Here is a 23320-nt window from a genome sequence, read left to right on the forward strand (position 1 = left end):
ATTTGAACTCCAATCTATGTTGTTAAATTTGGGAGTTTCTCTAACCGACAACTATCCCTATATGAGAGAATGTATTATGCTTGGTATGATTGGTTTGATAGTGATTGTAGATGATTGAGTTGAATTATAAAACATTGCATAATTTAATTAGCATATCTATTAAGTTGAGTCCTTTGACTTTGTGGTGGAGTTGATTGCATATAATGGGATTGGAGGATATATGATTGGATTGTATATGATTGGATTGTCTTAGGTGATATGTGATGGATTGGATTAAATGATATGTGATCGGATAGTGTACGATTGGATTGGATTGAATAGAATGATATGTGATTGGGTTGAATAGTGTGGTATGTAATTGGATGGGATCGAATTGTAAATGATTTGATTGAACTGTATTGTACATAATTGGATTGGATTGTATGGTATATGATTGGTATTTTTCTACAAATGTATTCTTACTTTAGACTTATGACACTTTGATTGAGTCTCTCTTATCTTTCTGATTTGAGATATTTGAACCAATGTTATTATTCCTTGAGGTATGTTTCATTCTGCCATATTACATACTCGTAGATTTGATATAATGACGTCCATTTGGATCTGCATCATTTCATGATACAAAGACAGGTTTAAGAGATCGACAATAGGAGCACCATTGAGGATTTATACACACTCAGCGTACTGGTAAGTCCTCCCCTATATTCGGAAGACACCGCTTATGTTATTTTTGCGTCGAGTTATCCCTCTTCATTTTGATTTGAGGTATCCATTGAGGATCTATACATACTTATTTTGTTTAGGGGTCATAAGGGATCTCTAACACCAAATCGAGTCCAAAGAATTACAATCGATTAAGTTTTTGGATGAGTTAGTGTAAGGGTCAACTTCAAACGAGCATATCTCCTAAAATATAATGAAATGGGTGGACCATGACCTATAAAATTATAGGTCATTGAGTCTCTTTACAACTCCACTAAGATTGAAACTTTTGGAGTTTGGAGTCAAAAGTTATGACCCTTTTTATATAGACTAGTACTGTAGAAATTTCAGGGCTAGACTCTAACTGCAAAAAATTTAGGCTTGGTGCTCCAGTGGTGCCCGACGCCACTATAGCACCAGAAAATAGCCTCAGTAGTTTGGTCTTTGATGTGATGCACCACTATTAGGTGTGCAGGGTTTTAAGCCCATTTTGGCTTGGCGCTAAAGTGGCGCGACGCACCACTATAGCGCTAGCAGGATTTTTGCCCATTTTTCCAGATTTTGAAGAGGGGAAACTTGGACATTTTCCCTAAATATATATACCCTCACTTGGAACGTTTTGGACCATATTTTCTCAGACTTTTGCCTTTCCAAAGGAACCCTAATATTCATCCCCTCTTTTCTTCCAAATCATCTTCAACAAAATCCTCTCAAAAGCTCAAGGATTCAAGATCTTCAAGTCAAGTCTTGGTTTCCGGTGAGATAATATTTAAGCAAAGTATGTAAGGCTAACCTAAAATATGGATTGAGTTCTTCCATATGCCTATAAATGTGATGGATGGAAGTTGTGAAATAATTGAACCTTCTATGAATGTTTCTTGAATTTTTTGTATATAAATCCATATATTAATAATGTTCTTGAGTTGAGTTTGTTGAGATTATGGATTCATGTATTCATTCACATGAAACCAAGATGAGATATTTTTTGGTCATAATTTATCTTGAGGTTGAGATTGATAGCTTTTATGTATAATAAAAATAATGTTATCCCTTTTTTTAAAGTGAAATGGGGTATTCTTTTATATGAGTTTGATGAAATTGATTTTGAGTAAAAATGAAGATTTTGGAGCAAGATGTTGGATGATGATGTGAATGACGTTTATCTTTAACAAAGGTAAAATGATTGATGAATAGGTTATGTTGATGAGGATGTTTTGTGATGAAGTGGATTGGAGTCTAATGTGATTATGTGATATGTGATTTACATAATTTGATTTTATTGGAGTCTTATGAGAATTTTGAAAATAAATTATCTTTTGAGAAGGAGTTTTAAATAAATGATTGTGAGCATTTTTGCATAAACTATTTATACACTATTTTGAGTTTTAAAGAATGATTATTTTCATCTTTGATTTAAAAAGAGTTTAAGCACTATTTGAGTTTGAAAAGTCTCTTAATTATTACTTTGAACATGAGTATTTTGAGTATAAAAGAGTTGAACATTTTTAAGTAAAAATGTATATTTTGAGGTAGAGTTGAGGAGTTGGAATTATATTTTAAATGTATATAATATTTTCTACATCCATTGAGTTAAGATTGTATCAATTTTAAAGAGAAGAGTTTGATGATTTGAGCTGAGTTAATTTGAAAGAAGGTCCCATGAGGCCAGAGTTGATTTGAGTTTTGAAAAGAGTCCAATGAGACTAAATGAGTATTTTGAGTATTTTAATCACTTGATAGATATGAGCATATTGAGTCTTGGGAGGAGTATCTAGCACCAAATTTGGTAAGAGTATAGTCCATACTCGAACCAATAAACTACGTCGCCAAACATAGGAGAGGATTGAACTGTTGAAGTCGGATGCTTCCCAAATTATTGTCCTAACATGATATGACTTGATTGGTTATGGATCTATGATTGTTGATTCGTTCTTACCCTGGCAAGGTATGAACGGACATGGCAATAATGTCGGCTTGTTGTACTATCACTCGCTCATATGGTGATAGTTGTTGGTTAGAGAAACTCCTAATTGAATGGATTGTGCTTGGTATGATTGGTTTGATTGTGATTGTAGAAGATTGGGTTAAATTGTAAAATTTAGCATAATTGAATTTGCATATTTATTGGGCTGAGTCCTTTGACTTTATGACGGAGTTGATTTCTTATGATTGGATTGGATGATATATGATTAGATTGTGTATGATTGGATTGGATTAGGTGATATGTGATGGATTGGATTAAATGATATGTGATCAGATAGTGTACGATTGGATTGGATTGAATAGAATGATGTGTGATTGGGTTGAATAGAGTGGTATGTGATTAGATGGGATCAAATTGTAAATGATTTGATTGAACTGTATTGTACATGATTGGATTGGATTGTATGATATATGATTGGTCTTTGTCTAAAAATGTATTCTTACTTTAGACTTATGACACTTTTATTGAGTCCCTCTTATCTTTCTGATTTGAGATATTTGAACCAATGTTATTATTCCTTGAGGTATGTTTCATTCTGTCATATTACATACTCGTACATTTCATGTACTGACGTCCATTGGGGATCTATATACACTCAGCGTATTGGTGAGTCCTCCCCTACATTCGGAGGACACCGCTTATGTTATTCTTGCATTGAGTTAGCCCTTTTTATTTTGATTTGAGATAGCCATGAACATGTCATTGGCACCAATTAGATAGTAGTGATAGAGGCTTCATAGACTAGATAGTGATGGGTCGATTGAGTATTTTTTTTTCTTGAATTATTTTTGTCAAACTATTTTTAACGACAAAGACTGGATTTTGATTTGTTGGCCCATGGCCTTTCTTTCCTGAGTTAGATCATTGATTTGGATTGCCCGCTAAATTATTTCTTTATTTTAAACTTTCTGCTGATTGATTAATATGAACATATGTGTAATTGGACTAAGTGGTTCGCTTGGGGACCAGCAATGGTCTTTGAGTGTCGGCCACATCTAGGGTACCCTCTCGGGGCGTGACAAACAGCCTTTGGCAGAAATGTAAGATAAGACTGTGTATAGTAGACTCTTATAGTCGGGCCCTTCTCCGGTCCCTGCGCATAGCGAGAGCTTTAGTACATCGGACTGCCCTTTAGTGTGTAAAAATGACTACTTATGTGCAAAAGAGGTTTGGAGTTAGTTGATAGGAGTTATATGTCTTGAATTTCTTATGTGTTTTTGCATCACTCTAATTTATGTCTTATATTATACCTTGATGGCTTAGTGGATTAAGGATTTTGTTTTGAAATATATATGCTTCTTTCTGTTGCATATGAACATCTTTTACTATTTTAATCATGCATACAAATTGATTTGTAATGGATCATGGTTATGTTACGATAGATATAAAAAAGTGATGAAACTCAAAGGATAATGGTATGGGTACTTGATTTTGGTTAGAAACTCAAAGGGAAATGCTTCTTGTACTTTTTACTATGTGACGCTCGAAGGGAAATGATTTCGGGAAAGCATAGGGACCTTGAGTTCCCCATGGGTCCGGGCTCCTAACATGCCACCATTAGCAAAAAATGTATACCTGTCGAATCATATGGTCATTGCATTGTATTACATTTTTTAAGTACATCGCATCATCTTCTTACTTAAGATTCATATACATGATCTATTTGGTGATGTTTGTCTAGTTGATCTCTCTCTGTCCCTCATTTAATTGTTTAAAAGCTAATGATTTAGTTGAGTCATATTTGATACTTTATATGATATTACTTTTGAATTCCTGGTTTGTCATCCTATGATGCCTTCTAAGTACACGTTCTTTCCATACTAATAATACACGTGTTACTCTTTCGATGAAAATTGTCGTCCTAGTACGGATAGGGATCGCTAATTTGTGTCAGAGGATGTAATTTCTAGAATTTGTGGTGAGCTACATAGAGAATTTTGTGTCACCAAACTCCCTCTATCCTTACTTTTATGTCATTATCATTTCAAATCATGCATTAGTAATAAATTAATTCTTTTTTAAATTCTAAATGCTTTTGTACATGTGGCAAGAAGTTCTGTATTCTAATTGGTTATTTTTCGCATTTATGTTCTTATATAAAAGCTAATTTATGAATTTTTCTTATATAAAAGCTAATTTATGAATTTTCATGATTATTTTATTGGTATTTTTGATAAATAATTAAATCACCTAATGGATGGTGGTGTAAGTGCCATCATGACATTTCAGATTTTTGATTGTGACATATATCTTGACAAGGGAAAATATAGTCACTTGAATCCACAAAGGTTGGTTGGGTATTGGTTAAGGATGTTGTTTAAGTCTCCCAACTCTAGCAATATTTTAATTTTTTACTGGGTTCTCGACAATTTCAAATTTTAAATTCGCCTATTGTAATATACAAATAATCTCAATTAAAGGGATCTCTTTTACGAAAGCAATTTTCATCCAAAATGATGCATTTAAAGAACATGATTTCTAACATTATACACAAATGTATTTCACATGAATTTATACTCATTTATTTCTAATGTTTGTCACCAGACTCCCTCCATGCCTACTTTTATGTCATTATCATTTCAAACAATGCATTAGTAATGAAATAATTCTTTTTAGATTCTAGATGCTTTTGCACATGTGGCAACAAGTTCTGTATTGTAGATGGTTATTGTCCGCATTTATGTTTTTAAATAAAAGCTAATTTATGAATTTACATGATTATTTAATTGTAGTATTTTGGATAAATAATTAAATCATCTAATGGATGGTGGTGTAGCTGTCATCATGACATTTTGGATTTTGAATCATGACATATATCTTGACAAGGGAATATATAGTCACTTGAATCCACAAAGGTTGGTTGGGGCATTGGTTAAGTATGTTGTTTAAGTCTCCCAACTCTAGCAATATTTTAATATTTTACTGGATTTCCGATAATTTCAAATTTTAAATTCGCCTGTTGTAATATACAAATAATCTCAATTAAAGAGATCTCTTTTATGAAAGCAATTTTTCCATTAAAATAATGCATTTAAAGAACATGATTTCAACATTATATACAAATGTATCTCACATGAATTTATACTCATTTATTTCTAATGTATGCCATTTGTGGTCTTCTATATTTTTCTTTTCACATGGATGCACTACATCTTTTTTTATATTATATGTCTCATGTTAGAACATTATAATACATTTGTTAACTTTTGTTGTCGTTGTTTTTTCCATTTCACTTTTTTCACTATCGGTCTGTCTTACTAATCTCCACTGAAGGAATCTCCTTTTTGAATGTATGTCTTCTACTCTAAATTATGCTCTTGAAATAAATATTATGAACGTTGTACATATGAAATATCGCTTTTTTAAAACACTAATAATTATTTTCATAAACGACATAAAAGTACTGTAGGAATTTTTCGTACAAGTGAGCATAAACACATGTTACAAATGTTTTTCATATGATCTTCACATGTATTTGTTTTTCTCTTGAAAAATAAAATTATATTCATAAACGACATAAAAGTAGGTGTGAAATTTTTTGTACAAGTCTCAAAAAAACAAATGTATATCCTTCTTCTAATCTTAGAGGAACTCTTATAAATTTTAGTGAATTTCTGATTTATTTGCATATTCCTTCTAACACAAAAGTGAAATTACAAGATAAAAAAAATATTATCCACATAAGTGAGTTCTTTGGTTGATTCTCTCTTTCTATGTCTTCTCCTTGTTTATCCCCCTTTTTCACTTTTTATATCCACACTAAACATGCTTGTTAGATGTAGAGTTAAGTGAACTCTGCATTAGAGATGCAATTAACAAATCTACCAAAAAAAATTAAGTATTTCTCTCATTAATTTAGCCTTTTATATAACAAATTATTTTCTTATATCCCCTCATTGTTTTGTCTAAAAAGAAAATTCGCAAACTATTGCAGAAATAGATAATTCAATGGAAACTCCTTTTTATGGTATGATAGAAGAAGTTTGTGTGATGCTGGTTGATCATGTCATATAGTTTGTTATTGAGATGTTGGTGTTTTCGAGTCTTATGAATAGGTGACATCTCTAAAAATAATATAGAATTTGTAGTCCTTAATCAAGGAAAGTCATTTTTAAGGAATTCGCACAAAATTTATTTTAATCGATCATCTCAGTAGCAAGCTCTTTATCATGATCTACCAGGATTACACAAATTTGTTCAATCATACCATAAAAAGGAGCTTCCATTGAATTATTTATTCCTTCAACAGTTTGTGAATTTTCTTCTTAGACAATCCAATGATGAGATACAAGAAAATAATTTATTATATAAAAGATAGAATTTATCAGGGAAATACTTAATTTCTTGGTAGATTTGTTAATTGAATCTTTAATGGGAAGTTCACTTAACTATATTGGCAGATGAGCATGTATAGCGTGGATACAAAAAATAATTTTATTTGACCTATTTAATTATTGTTATCTTTTCTTTCCAAAGTGACAAAAAAGAAATAGAATTTTCTACAAAAAATGGTTAATGGGGATATTCCTGCATACGAGAACTTCTATCTAGATAAGGGTGTGCTTTTGTCCTTTTTTTTTTTTTTTTGCTTTTATGTTAGTATAGAGAGAACTTAACTCTTTTGGTACAAGTTTTTTTGCTTTTATTTTAGTATGCTTTTGATAGTGAAGGTCTAACATGAAACATAGAGTGCATCTATATGTAATGTATGCCATCTTTTACTTCCGTATTCCCCTTTTCTCGTGGATGTACTGCATCTCTTTTTCATGTCTCTCGTATTTGAATATTACTAGTTATTGAAACGTGTGTTACACGTTTATCCTCTATTACTATATAAAATTTGATCATGCCTAATCTCATGTTGATAACTATTTATCGCATTGTATTTTTGTAAATATGATAGACCTTGTATTGATTAATGTGTTTATATATAGCTTACTTTTACATCTAAAAGAGAGAATTATTCAAATGTAATCTTCTAGACTAAGATATCTAAATACATGTTTCTCTATACAAATACAATAATGTCAACTAATTCTTTTCATTTAACTTTTAGTTATTTGTTCGCAAAATAGGAAATGTTAAATTATGTAAAACAAATTAAGATAATATAGCATTTAATAAAATGTAATATATCAAATAACGTTTTCTCTAAATTTAAGAAATGCACATAAATGTCTAAGAAAACTAATAAAGACAAAGGAAAGATATATATTTCCACAAAATCTGAAACTTTTTAAAATTTCTCTGTTAACCACCTTCAACCTTCGATATTCAATATCTTACGAGTTTCATTTATAGTTTTGTTCATCTGCAGACACAGGAAAAACAACTATTCAATACACAAAATATATTTGAAACAAGGACTAAGTATTATATGATATTATTGAAGAAGTAGATTGCATGAATATCTAAAATATTACGATAAAAAAAATGGTTCTCAATAGTTTCTGGATAATCAAACAAAATGACCTCTCACAACAAGACTAACAAATGTGCAATTGATGGAATGCAATGGGAGACAAATTTGATGGAATGTAAGCAATTGCAAAAAAAAACACATTAGTTAGCTAATATAAATAGAAAGTAAAAAATAACAAAAACAGTTTATTATAGAGACTATTCAATACTCTTTAATATTTGTTTGGGATTTCAATTAATATACTTTGTAATGTTTCAAATGAATACCAACAACAAGAGTTCATTGGAAGACACAAGCTCAATTTAAAAAGGAAAGCAAAACCAGCAACCATACAACAGACTCACATATCTGAGACCAAAAAGTTACTTACGAAACACAAAAAATAAAAGACATTTCAACTATGTCTTTCACAGGCGCACAATAAGATTTTTATATACAATTGGGAGGGAGGGGGGGGACACAGTTACAGACTAACAAGGCTTACAACAACCACAACAAAACATACATAACAGTGTATACACATATCTGATATCACAGGTGTCAAGTCCCGAGCCCACACTCTTGACATGGCCGGCATTCAATGTCATTCTGGCCAGAGCATACCTATAACATGGCATAAAACATGAGCATACATATAGACATGAGTGGAATGCATAGATTTAGAACATACTCTTTGAGAAATCTATCATAATAAAGAAAATAGGTCTTCTAATAAAAGCTTTTCATAAATAAATTATTGAAAATTTGAAGCATAATGGCACCAAGGTAAAACCTAGAATATATGACTAATTATCTATTTATGAAGCCTCTAATATCACTGAGTAATATCTATCGGGACAAGGCCCCCAGTCTACCTTTAGTTAATCAGCTACTACTAACTATTGAGTTGAACTCAATCTGACTAAGTCCTTTGAGAGCAACGAGGACTCACTTAAGCTGAGGAAAGTGGAGCTAAGGAATCTTTTTTCATTGGGTTTGAATTTCTGAATCTGTATCCTAAAAAGATACAGCGCCAAATAGCTTCAATACATTCAATGTACGGGATGTAAAATAGCTGAACAAAAATGATACTATAACTAATAAAGTTGAACTACTGAACATGAATATGATAGACATCAAGATCGTGAAATATTCGAGTACAAAAATATAAGAAATATATTATGATTATCAAAATCAATTGATGAAACCAAAGACTTAAAACTAAACTTATGAAACTGAGCAACCGATGACTGAATTGAATATCTATATGAAATGTATTTTTCAAAACTCTTTGCAACTGGTAGTCAAAATCATGTTTCATAAAACTATATTTCATGCTATTTGAACTTCATAGTGAAAAAGGGACAAACTATTGGAATAAGATTTCCTTAGAGAATAGATGATATCTTGAGTTCATAAAGATTTGTCCACAGGAATTTTTTTTCGTACATACATAACTCGATAGTTCATGGAGTCAATTACATAAGCATTGAGGAACCAAAATAACTTTCATGAAATATTTTCATAACAGTTTATGAAGAATCAAAGAAACATCAAGAAACCATTAAGAAGTTATTAAAAAATCACTAGACTTAGTTTTCAAGATAAAAAATCATTACTTTCATAGTCATTCAAAATTTCACGGAGGAAATCTTATAAAAATCTCAGGGGTAAAATTCTTCATGGGAATATGATATTTTATGGAGGGTTCTTGGAATTTCATAAAGAATAAAAACCAATTCAAGAACACGGGATTTCCTTCTAACCTAACTCATTCATGAAAGATACTCTGAAAATATGGAACTGTAATTCGTGTAGAAGAACAAGATGTTCCCACACATGGAGATTACCGTACACACCTGGAAGAACAAGAGTTCTTGAACAAAAGCTTTAGGCTTGGAACCTTATAGCTTGAACTTGAGAAACCCTTCTATGGAGTTTATGGAGACAACGTTTGGAGAAGAACCTTGATTTAAAACCCTAAATTCTTGAAGAGAATCTTGAACTTGGAGCTTTTGGATCTTGGAAAATTGGGAAAAACCTTTTCTTGATGTTCTTGATCATTTGGAGAAGGGGAATTAGGGTTTTGGGAGTTACTATTAGTATTAGGATGTTATTAGGTTATAAGAAGAATTTAGAGAAGTTAATTAAGGGTAAAAAGGCAAGAATACCCCTCTTGGAAGGTAAGAAGAGCAGGAAAATTGAAGAAAATGACCTTTTAATTAATTTCGAGGGGGGGGGGGGGGAATTCTGCTATTTGGAAGCCCCATCATCAAAATATTCAGTGGATTGCCAAGGTGGGCTTTTGGATCACCAAAATTAACAATTTTTGAAGGTTTATGGGCCATTTTGGTGATGTAGTTCAGTGATACAGAATGCTTTTCAGTGACAGTGAACTGACAGATGTCATTGCCAAACCCTCTATCCCAGACATGTTTCACTAAAACAATCATAACTTTTTACTCCGAACTTATTTTAATGAACGGTCAGTAGTGTTTAAAACAAAACTCATAGACCTTTAATTTCATAGGTTGTGTGTCCCTAAGCTTTCAGATTCAGAGAGATATGGTCATTTGAAGTTGATCCTTTTATGATATCATGAAAAAACTTAATCAGTAGTAAAGCTTTGAACTCGACTTAGTGGTAGAGATTTCTTATGACCCTAATTCACATCTATTTTACCTCCCACACTTATGAATTGATCTTAAAACCTATGCACAATTAAGAATCATTTGTTATGAGCCTATATGCATACGAAAAATGGTTCAGATCTTAGCTTAGAAACATTTAGGGTGTTATAACATATTTATTTTCAGACACAGACAAGAGGAAGAAAAGTTCAATCACACAAGTCTACCATAGTACAAAACCACTTGCAATGTAGTCATGGGTATACTCATCAATGATACAAATCTCATAATTATGGAGTGAAGCTGACCATGAAACATAGAGCTCAGATCTTACCTAAAATCCAAGAGAAGCTCCTACTTGTGAAGTGTAGAAGTGTTCTTTGAAACTAAGCAAGAAATGATCATCCATAGAATTCACCTATGATAGGGTCTGAGCAACCAGAGTCCAAGTTATCGAAGCTTCACATAGATTTACTCAGCACATGAGACATTTTAGTTTCCATATCAATGTCTTAAGGAACCTACCAAATCAAGAATTACATATCTTACTCAACGGGAATGACAAAAGTACATCTAAAATCTTCTTAGTCTAATTGTAGGATTAGTGATGTTTCTTAGGTGAAGATGAAGATAGTTCTCCAACGGCTTCTACTCTTCCTTCCTTATAGTGGGAGCTGTTTCATTACTTTATTTATACTATGTATCCTTAAAAGCTCTTGTACCTATTTAGACTAGTATCCTTGGAGGTGTTATTATGTTTCTAGTAATAAAACTTAGAGTTTTAAAATTTTCAATTATGGTGTATTCCTGACATTTTAGGTTGGTATTTGAAAATTGTTAAACTTTTGCATGTAATTTCTGTAAGGGTTATCCTATCTAGGTGTTAGAGTAGGTGCCCACATGGTCATCTTATAGGATTTAGGGATTAGATCTAATACCTTATGATGCGGCTGGAAATTTAACTTCTTTAACAGTGGTATCAACTCCAAAGGGGTTCAATCTGTTGAGAGGATAAATTAAAAGCTACAAAATAAGGTAACTGAATTTTCAAGTTGAGGATCTTTCTTATCTGGGATTGGTTAAAGCTCAGGATCTTATTTCTTGATTCTCATGTGAAATCAAAGCTCCATCAGCTTCATGGTGATCTCCATATTCATTCCCCTGAAGAGTTAAAAAAGATCTATCACATTTGAGTTTAAGAAAGCTTCAATGGTGTTGAATCATGACATTTGTGAGAAGTTTTGGATGTCCAAATGATTACAAGCCACACTTGAGTGTCTATGGATGGTTGTTGGTGATCAGAGATGGAAGGTTGGTGGAGACAGTCCCCTAAGTTGGCGATGGTCTATCCGAGAAGTTGAATAGTTGTTCCAGAGTGTTCTTGATATTTTGTTTTATTTGTTTTTCTTTTTATTTTGCCTTTTTTTCCGGGTCTAGTTCACTTTTGGGCCTATACACATTTGTTGGTATACTTTTATTTAATAAAAGACTCGTTTGATTGAAAAAACAATTCACCTATGTGGATAAAAATATATTTTTCTCTAGTAATTTCACTTTTGTGTAAAAAGGAATATGCAAATAAGTCAGAAATTCACTAGAATTTATAAGAGTACCTCTAAGATTAGAAGAAATCTATACGTTTGTTCTTTTACGACAAATCAAAATTTTCACACTTACTTTTATGTCGTTTATGTATATAATTATTATCGTTCAAGAGAAAAACAAATATATATGAAATATTAGATGAATCCTCAGTTGTACAGAAAATTCCTGCACTACTTTCATGTCGTTTATGAAAATAATTAATAGTGTTTAAAAAAGTGATATTTCACATGTATAACGTTCATAATATTTATTTCAAGAGCATAATTTAGTGTAGAAGACGAACATTCAAAAAGGAGATTCCTTCAGTGGAGATTAGTAAGACAGACTTATAGTGGAAAAAGTAAAATGGGAAAAACAACGACAAACAAAAGTTAACAAATGTATTATAATGTTCAAACATGAGAGATATAATATAAAAAAAAAATGTAGTGCATCCATGTGAAAAGAAAAATATAGAAGAACACAGATGACATACATTAGAAATAAATGAGTATAAATTCATGTGAGATACATTTGTGTATAATGTTGAAATCATGTTCTCTAAATGCATCATTTTGGATGAAAAATTGCTTTCATAAAAGAGATCTCTTTAATTGAGTGTTACAAATATGATACATGTGATATTTCACATGTATTTGTTTTTCTCTTGAATGATAATAATTATATACATAAATAACATAAACGTAGGTGTGAAAATTTCGATACAAGTTGTCAAAGAACACATGTATAGCCTTTTTCTAACACGTTTTTTTGCTCACTTGAACAAAAACTTTCAGCACTACTTTCATGTCATTTATGAAAATAATTATTATTGTTTAAGAAAACAAATTATGTGATATCTCACATGGATAACATTCACAACATTTATTTGTAGAGCATCATTTAGAGTAGAAGACGAACCTTCATAAAGGACATTTCTTTAGTGGAGATTAGTAAGATAGACCGATAGTGAAAAAGGGAAATGGGAAAAATAATGATAAAAAAAGTTAACAAATGTACTATAATATTCAAACACTAGAGCCATGAAAAACAATGTATTGCATCCACATGAAAAGGAAACTGCAGAATAACAAAGATGACATACATTAGAAATAGATGAGTGTAAATTCATGTAAGATGCATTTTTGTATAATATTCAAACCATGTCCTTTGAATGCCTTATTTTGGATGAAAAATTGCTTTCATGAAAGAGATCTGTTTAACTGAGATTATTTGTACGTTACCATAGGCGAATTGAAAATTTGAAATTGTGGGAGCCCACTCAAAAATAATTGTTAGAGTTAGGAATCAAAACCATGTCATCTATCATGAGCGTAATTTGAATAACAAACTTCACCAATACCCAACCCACCATTGTGGTTTCAAGTGTCTATACATTCCCTCGTCAAGATATATGTCACGACCCAAAATCTGAAGTGCCATGATGAAACCTACACTACCATCCGTTAGGTAATTCAATTGTTTCCCCAAAATACTACAATCAAATAATCATGTAAATTCATAATTTAATTTTAATATAAGAACATAAATGTGGAAAATAACCAAGTACAATACAGAACTTGGTATCACGTGTACCAAAAGCATCTAGGATCTAAACAAATTATTTTATTATTAATGCACTATTTGAAATGATAAAGATATAAAAGTAAAGGATAGAGGGAGTCTGGCGATACAAAATTCTCTATGTAACTTAACACAAAATCTAGAAATGACTGCTTCTGATATGAATATCAAGGCCAATTGGTACTAGAATGACAATTTGCATCGAAAGATGTAGCACATGTAGTATGTGTACTGGAAGAATGTGTACTCAAATTGAATCATAAGCAGACAAACCAGAAATTCAAAAGTAATATCATATGAAGTACCGAGTTTGACTCAACTAAATCATTAGCTTTTAACCAATTAAATGAGGGACGGGGAGAGATCAACTAATCAAACATCATCAAATAGAGAATGTATATGAATCTTAAGTAAGAAGACGATGCAATGTAAGTACAATGCAATGACCATATGATCCAAATGGTATACACTTTTTGCTACTGGGGGCATGTTAGGAGCCTGGATCCATGTGGGACTCGAGGTCCATATGCTTTTCCGAAATCATTTCTCTTCAAGCATCACATAGTAATAAGTACTAGAACTATTTTCCTTCAAGTTTCTAACCAAAATCAAATTTTGATACAACTATCCTTTGGGTTTCATCAATCTATTTTATCTATCATACCATAACCATGATCCATTATAAATCATTTGTATGCATGATCAAAATAATAAAAGATGTTCGTATGCAACAAAAGTAATCATATATCTTTTAAAAGCACTTGCAATGTAGTCATGGGTATACTCATCAATGATACAAATCTCATAGTTATGGAGTGAATCTCACCATGAAACATAGAGCTCAGATCATACCTAAAATCAAGGAGAAGCTCCAACTTGTGAAGTGTAGAAGTGTTCTTTGAAACTAAGCAAGAAATGATCATCCATAGAATTCACCTATGACTGGGTCTGAGCAACCAGAGTCCAAGTTATCGAAGCTTCACAGAGATTTACTCAGCACGTGAGACATTTTAGTTTCCATATCGATGTCTTAGGAACCTACCAAATCAAGAATTACATATTTTACCTCTAGTTTGAAACCTATTAATATGGGTGTCATTGGACTCTTTATGACGCGTATGTTTCATTCTTGATAGTGGATTTTCATTTAGGGCATTGAATTAGAGAGTTAATCATCTGGTGGAGGTGTTCGAGTGCGGTTTCGTCTATTGAGGTAGGTTTGACTGTCCTTCTTGGGGATAAGTTGGGGTGATTAGTCAAATTCTATATTATAAACTTTGGAATGGGGTAGTAGTGTAGTTTGGGACTGATAATTTATATTGTCGTGCCCGTGTAAGAGCTTATATGTGTTGTGTAGACCACATAGGGGCCTTATGTGATATTTTATTTATGATTAAGACTGTGTAATCCATGACTTAACTGAGTTAGAGATGTGAAGAGGTTATTTGACTCATAATGCCAGCCTGAGGGGTTGAGTTGGAGGTTTTGAGTATGGCTAAGTATTGAAATATTATTGACAAAGGAGTGAATACTTAATTTGAGGCATTTCCTTCTCATTACTGTCTATTGAGGGTGAATATCATGTTTAGGTTAAGTTTTGAGAACTTTGAACCTTGTTTTATATGTTGAGTTGTAAATTACCTCCATTCCTTATATGATGTGAATGCATTCATCATTATTCATATTATCATTGATCATTGGGAAGTTGAGATCTATGGTAATTCTTTTTGAAAAAAAAAATATGACACTTGACCGAGAAAGTTTTGCAGCAGGGTATTGGATATATTGTGATCCTTTGACCGCGAGTAGGTGGCAAGTGGAAGAGATATTAGTATAATGAGTACTTGTCCACAAGCTGGGTGGTGAGGTTGTTACTACATGGAGATTGCAGGTGGAAACGTTCCTTAGTTTATTACATAGTTTTTGACTAATTCCCTATACTCAGTCAGTTAAACCTACTGAGTACATGTGGATTGTAATTACCCCTACTTTTGTGTCCCTTTTGATACAGATCCTAGTCAACGTATCCCGCACAGCAGTTGCTCCCTTCTGTTGTGGATTTTTACTATGAGATCAGCGTTGAGATCTTGGAATTCAGATCACCGCTAGCCATCTTTTTTTTACATTCTTTTCTACATTGAAAGACTTGTACTATGTATTCAGGCACAGTTTTGTATTTAGATGCTCTTAAACTTATAACATCAGGTTTTGGTATAATTACGTTGTTGTCCTTTATTTTGTGTTTATTTGTGGCCTTACTTCCCTTTGGTAGTCTCATATGGTTTTACTTTTTGGCTTACATATTAGGATGGAGTTTGAGATGTGTGCTATCATGACTTTAATTTTTGGGTTGTGACATGTCTAAAACACATATTGCTATACTTTAGTCCCAATCCTCTAAGGTTAAAATATGAATGCTATTTCTGATTTTAGCCGTTAGACAATGGTCTCAAATATGAAATTTCATCAATAGAGTATGAATTAGAATCGATATAATAAAAATACTATTTCTCAAATTTAACTACAAAATTTCCAATTTCTAAAATACAAACATCAATTCAATCACGGAAAAAATGATGGAATAACAGGTAAAATTTAAATATAGGCTAGATTCTTATTGTAACTGTAACACCCCCAAAAATTCTTCTCTAAGATTCGGACCCTTCTTCGTATACGTGTAGGATCAAACCCGACTATTGTGAAGCGTATGCATGAGTAGGATGACTTCCTAAGTAATTGAAGAGTGTTAGGGGTGATGTGGGGTCACAAAGGATCCCTAGAACCAAGCTAAGTCCAAAGAATTCATCTTGGCTAAGTTTTAAAATGAGTCCGTAAAAAGGGTCGACTTCAATCGACCATATATTTTTAAATATGATGAGCTGGGTGGCCCATGACCTATTAAATTAAAGGTATTCGAGTCTTTTTTCCAACGTCGCCAAGATTTTAATTTTTGGAGTTCAGAGTCAAAAGTTATAATTATCCTAAGACGGACTAGTACTGCAGGAATTTCCGGCTTGGGTGGTAACTGCTGGAAACCTGGGCTTGGCGCCTCAGTGGCGCGATGCGCCACTATCGCGCTAGGAACAAGCCTCAATAGTTTGGTCCCTGGCGTGGTGCGCCACTACGAGATGTGTAGGGTTTTCAAGCCTATTTTCCAGAACCCAGAAAATATAGGCTTGGCATTGTAGAGGCGTAATGCGCCACTATCGCACCATAAAACAGCCTCAGTAGTTTGGTCTTTGGCGCGATTGTCACGCCCCAGGAGGGTACCCTAGACGTGACCAGCACCCGAAAGCCATTTTTGACCTTCCAGCGAACCACCTGATTCAGTCACTTCATCATTCAGTCATATACACACAAAGTAGGGTTCAATCATAAACATATTATTCACAATATGGGGGCTGAAGGCCAAACATGTTTAACTCAACAAAACAAGTAAAATAGGACTTTTCAACAATAGCAGTCCAACCTTCCCACACTCTAGTCTATGAAGCCTCTATCAAAGTCTAGAAGGTGCCAATGACAAGTCCATGGCTACCAACAATCCAAAATAAAGGAAGCGACAACAAAACTATACAAGAAAGCTCAACATCCTCCGGAAAACTAGGAGGACTCACCAACTAGCTGAGAGTGTATGTGGATCTTCAACGGAGCGCCGATTGATGATCTCTAGTACCTGTCTCTGCATCATGAAATGATGCAGGCCAAAGGGCGTCAGTACATGGAATGTACGAGTATGTAAAATGCCCGAATGAAACAACATCAAGAAGACATCAATATCAACTCAGGACCTGAACTCATATATACATGACAACTCACTCAAGTGTCCTAAGTCTAACAAGAATAGTTTAGATGGGACTAACTCATAAGCCACTCAACTCAACTGACTCGGAGTACTATCAAGACCTAAATGGGAGTTTCTCTTATCTGACAACCATCACCTATGAGCCGGTGATAGTACAAAAATCAGACATTATTGCCATGTCCATCCATACCTTGCCAGGGCATGAACGCCTCCCTAATCATGGATACCATCGACTAGTCAAGTCCTATCATTTCAGGACAAATAAATGGGAAACATCTGACTTTAACGGTTCGATCTCATGGGAAGCATCCGACTTTAACGGTTCCATCCCTACCTACGTTGGCGGCGTAGTTCCTAGGGTTTGAGTACGGACTATACTTTTGCCCGCCTCGGTGCTCGATACTCCTCCCATGACTCTATGCTCATAAGACTCCCTCCAATCATCTCAAACAAGACCTCACGGCTAGTTTCATGTGGGACATTGCCAACTCATCAACTCCATTCTCATTTCAACTCAATTAAGTCATAATGGCAAGTTCCATTTAGGACCTCGTCCACTCATAAATTCTATCCTCCAATTAACTCAATCAAGCCTCATTTAGGTAAGCATTTATGATATCTCCTCAAGACTCATCACAACTCTATGACTTTAACTCAACAACACAAGTGGAATAACACATTCAAGAAAATTGACTTATGCAACATAATCACATGGCTAAAGAGATCAACAAAACATAATAACAAGTCATCTCCATCAACTCATACTTACATAAAGGTATTAGGAACATTCTTAGCTCGACAACATCAACACATATAGCATCAAGTAAATAGGGTACAAAACTCATTCAACAATAAACCATACCAAGGAACTCCATTATCATGGACATCTAACCTCAAAGCAAGAGTAGGGCACATGGGTGGACTCAACCCATATTTTGGATAGCCTTACATACCTTAGTGAAGACTTGAAGAAAACCTTGTGGTTGGGTCTTCAATAGAGAACTCAAACCTTGAAGCTCTTGGAACTCTTCTTGTTGGGGGAGGATTTTGGAGAGGAAGAAGAAGAAAGAGAGAGAGAGAGAGGTTTCTAGGGCTTTTAGAGAGAGAGAGAGACGGTAAAATGTGTTCCCAAAAGACCAAGGGTAATACATATATAATTTGGATAAATTCCCAAATTGCCCCTCCTCAAAAGTTCTGAAAATAGGCCAAAAATGCACCTGGCGCGATAGTTGCGCATCGCGCCATTGCAGCGCCAGGCTGATTACGCCTAAAACCTGCACACCTCGCAGTGGCGCGCCGCGCCAAGGACCAAACTACTGAGGCATGTTTCTGGCGCGATAGTGGCGCGTCGTGCCCTTACAGTGCCAAGGCCAATATTTTCTAGGTTCTGGAAATTGTCTTGAAAAACCCTGCACACCTTTTAGTGGCGCGCCGCGCCAGAGCCCAAACTACTGAGGCATGTTTTTGGCACGATAGTGGCGCATCGCGCCACTATGGCGCCAAGCCCAGATTTCCAGTAGTTGAACCCCAGGCCTGAAATTCCTGCTGTGCTAGTTCATCTTAGGATCGTCATATCTTTCGACTCCGAACTCCAAAAATTACATTCTTGGTGGCGTTGGAAAGAAGACTCGACGACCATTAATTTAATAGGTCATGGGCCACCCAGATCATCATATATCAAAATATAGGGTCGTTAGAAGTCAACCCCTTATGCAAACTCCTCCTCAAACTTAGCCACGACGAACCTTTTTGGTCTTAGCTCAATCCTAGGGGTCCTCCATGACCCAACATCACCTCCAACACTCCTCAATTACTAGGGGACTCATCTCAACTCAAGCACACACTTCTAAATAATTGGGTTCGACCCGGTATTATATAAGAAGGGTCCGAATCCTAGGAAAGAACTTTTGAGGGGTGTTACATTATCTCCCCCTTGGGATCATTCGTCCTTGAATGATGAGTAACCAAGAATGGACTCGGAGTACAAATCACAATCAGAATTCAGTCAATCAATCAATCAAATTCTCAATCAATTATCAATCAAGACTCAAAATGCTCAAATGAATTCAAGTCAAGGAAATGGGCATTACCTTCAACATTCTCATCGGTAGGCACAAATAGATGTGAATATTTAGATTTCATGGCTTCCTCCGCTTACCGTGTAGCTTCCTCAATAAATTGGTTCCTCCAAAGGACCTTGACTAAGGCGACCTCTTTGTTCCTCAATTTACGGATTTAGCGATCAAGAATTTGGACCGGAACCTCTTCATAGGATAAGTTATCCTTAACTCCAATGCTATCAGAAGGGACTACCAACGAGGGATCGCCCAAGCACTTTTTCAACATTGAAACATGGAATACCGGATGAATAAAGGGTAGCTCTGAGGGTATCCTTCTTTTGGGATTCAAATGTTCAGACAATGTTCCTGTTTATTTATTTGTTTCTATTTAGAGTTGTATTCCTATTCTAGACTTGTTAGTTAGAGTTTTGGTATGATGACTTTCAGTTCCTAGGATGTGTTTACCTCCGCACTTCATTGTTATTAACTTGGTTGGCTGAGTTTATAGGAACTCAGCATTATTTTTTGTTTACCCCTATTTCCGTAAGTTTTTAACTATTGTCTCCTAGAGTTTGATAAGTTGGCTATAGAAATTGTTCTCCCACTAAGATAAGTATTGTGGGTGCCAGTCACGGTGGGTTAGGGTCGTGACAGTTATATACTTATGTTGTTTATATTATTTTAGAATGAATTGTGTACTAATTTGGTTCGAACTATATAAAGTATATTTTTTGGTGTGAATTTAACTACCTAAACATCTTGAAACTCAAAACAACATGCGGATGTTATTCTGTACTATCTTCGAAAAAAGGAAAAGTATTCTCCAAAAATCCAATTATCATACACAATAGTAAATTATTTTTCATGTCGTGGATTATTATAATTGAGTGTCACGATCTAAAATCTGATGTTGTGATGGCATACATCCCAAAACTCAATTTGATATATAAGCCGAACAATACGTCAGATACAAGAATCTCCAAGGGGGAGTCAAGCCATAATTACAAAAAAATGAAGTACAACAAATAATTTTCCCAAAACATGGAGTCATAAATATAAACAGCATCTAATACAACTGTTAAATCTGAAATACATCACAAGTCTTTGAATAATAATAAAGATTGAACTGAGATATTGAATAAATGGGGATCTCAAACACAGGATCTAACCACCAATCTAATATGAATCTGTCTACTAGAGGTGATCAACTACAAAGTGTGGTACCCTAACTAGAATCTGCATCAAAAGTGACACGGAAGTAAGGGTTAATACAATACACATATACTCAGTAGGTTTGACCAACTGAGTATAAGGAATAAATAATACTTATAAAATAAACTAACAAACGCTTCTACTTGCATACAGAAAAGTCCAACTCCACTATCGAAATTATCCCCAACTATCAAGAATGGAAAGAGTTCATCAAAAGGAGTTCAACAATACCCATATTGCAAGGTTTAAGAATCGGATCAAAATTATCTAAAAATCCTCTCGAAAATGAAAATGATAACTTGAATTTTATTTGAAATTCAGATTCTACATATCAAGAGAAGTTTGTGGTTGAAAAACCCATTAAAATCGAGTAGAATTCGTGTTTGGAATCAAAGAAATTTGAATTTCACAATTTGGGGGGAAAATCCCAAAAACCACATTGAAATCTTGACTTTTAAAAGTTTTTGAAAGATGAAATTGTTAGGAAATGATTTAGAAATTGTAATAAACTTACCCAAATGAATTTTCCCCAAAAATATCTTCAAAGATCGTCTCCCTGAAGATCTAAATGATTAACAATGGTGGAAATGAGAAAATGGGAAAAATTCTTGAACTAGACATTGTTCAGGTCTAATTTGCCTTTTTGTGATTGCGGGCCACTATCCTTCGAGATCATAGAGAAAACTAAGATAGACCATCGCGAATCTAGGTCTAAGGTCATGAATGTTGAGCACATGAAAGGTTTCCCTCTACTATCACGATGAACAAACTGGAGGAACCCCCGCATTCACGGTGAAGGAGTATGCTTGCACCAGAAAACAGATTAGGCTCAAACTCATATGTCACAACCCGAATTCTCAAGTCATGATGGAGCCTACTATAACCCACCAGTAGGCAAGCCAACTCATATCCCAAAATTGCGAGTAATGGGGTGTAAGGGTAGATAACCCATAATTTAAACTAAAAACCATAATAAAATAATAAGAACACGAATGAACGGGCGGAATCAAATAAAAATATATACAAACAAAAGATCCCTCCCAAACCTAGGAGTCAAATGTATAGAGATACTACAAAATGAGTACAAGCCCCAAAAGTGGATCGTAGAAACAAGACTTTCATGCCCCGAGAGGGTACCCTAGATGTAATCGACCCTCAGAAATCATTTCTGGCTTCCAAGCGAACCACATAGCTTGATCAGACATCTGTTCATCCATTAAATCAGCGGACGACTCAAAATAAAGAGAATATTTGGCGGGCGACTCAAATCATCAATCTAACTCAATGAATAAAGGCCACGGGCCAACAAATCAACTCCAATATTTGTCATTAAAAATACTTTGACAAGAATAATTCTAGGAAAGAAATACTCAATTGACTCATCACTATCTAGTCTATGAAGCCTCTATCACTACTATCTAATTGGTGCCAATGACATGTTCATGGCTACCTCAAATAAAAATGAAAAGGGTAAACTCAAAGCAAGAATAACATGAGCGGTGTCCTTTGAATGTAGGGGAGGACTCACAAATATGCTAAGTGTGAATAGATCCCCAATGATGATTCTATTGACGATCTCTTAAACCTGTCTCTGCATCATGAAACGATGCAGGTCCAAATGGACGTCAGTTCATGGAATGTACGAGTATGTAATATGGCAGAATGAAACATACCTCAAGGAAGAGTAATATTGGTTCAAATACCTCAATTCACAAAGATAAGAGGGACTCAATTAAAGTGTCATAAGTCTAAAGTAAGAATACAATTTTTAGACAAAGACCAATCATATACCATCCAATCCAGTCTAATCATATACGATACAATTCAATTAAATCATTCAATCCCATTCAATCATATACTGTTCACTCGAAGTCAATCACATATCATCTAATCCAATCCAATCACATATCCAACCAAATTATGTATAATCCAATCACAATTCGTCTAACTCAACAATCAACTCAAAGGACTCAACTCAATAAATGTGTAAATTAAAATATGCAATGTTTTACAATTCAACTCAAATATCTAGAATCACAATCAAGCCAATCATATCAAGCATAGTCCATTCAATTGGGAGTTTCTCTAACCGACAACTATCACCATATGAGCGACTGATAGTACAACAATTCGACATTGTTGCCACATCCGTCCATACTTTTCCAGGGTATGAACGATCAACCAATCATGGATCCAATCCAACTAAGTCCTATAATGTCAGGACATTAAAATGGGAAACATATCACTTTAACGGTTCGATCCCATGGGAAGCATCCGACTTTAATGGTTCAATCCCCTCCTACGTTTGGCGATGTAGTTTATTGGTTTGAGTATGGACTGTACTCTTGTGACACCCCG

This window comes from Solanum dulcamara, chromosome 6 (assembly GCF_947179165.1).
Source record: "Solanum dulcamara chromosome 6, daSolDulc1.2, whole genome shotgun sequence".
Taxonomy (NCBI): domain Eukaryota; kingdom Viridiplantae; phylum Streptophyta; class Magnoliopsida; order Solanales; family Solanaceae; genus Solanum; species Solanum dulcamara.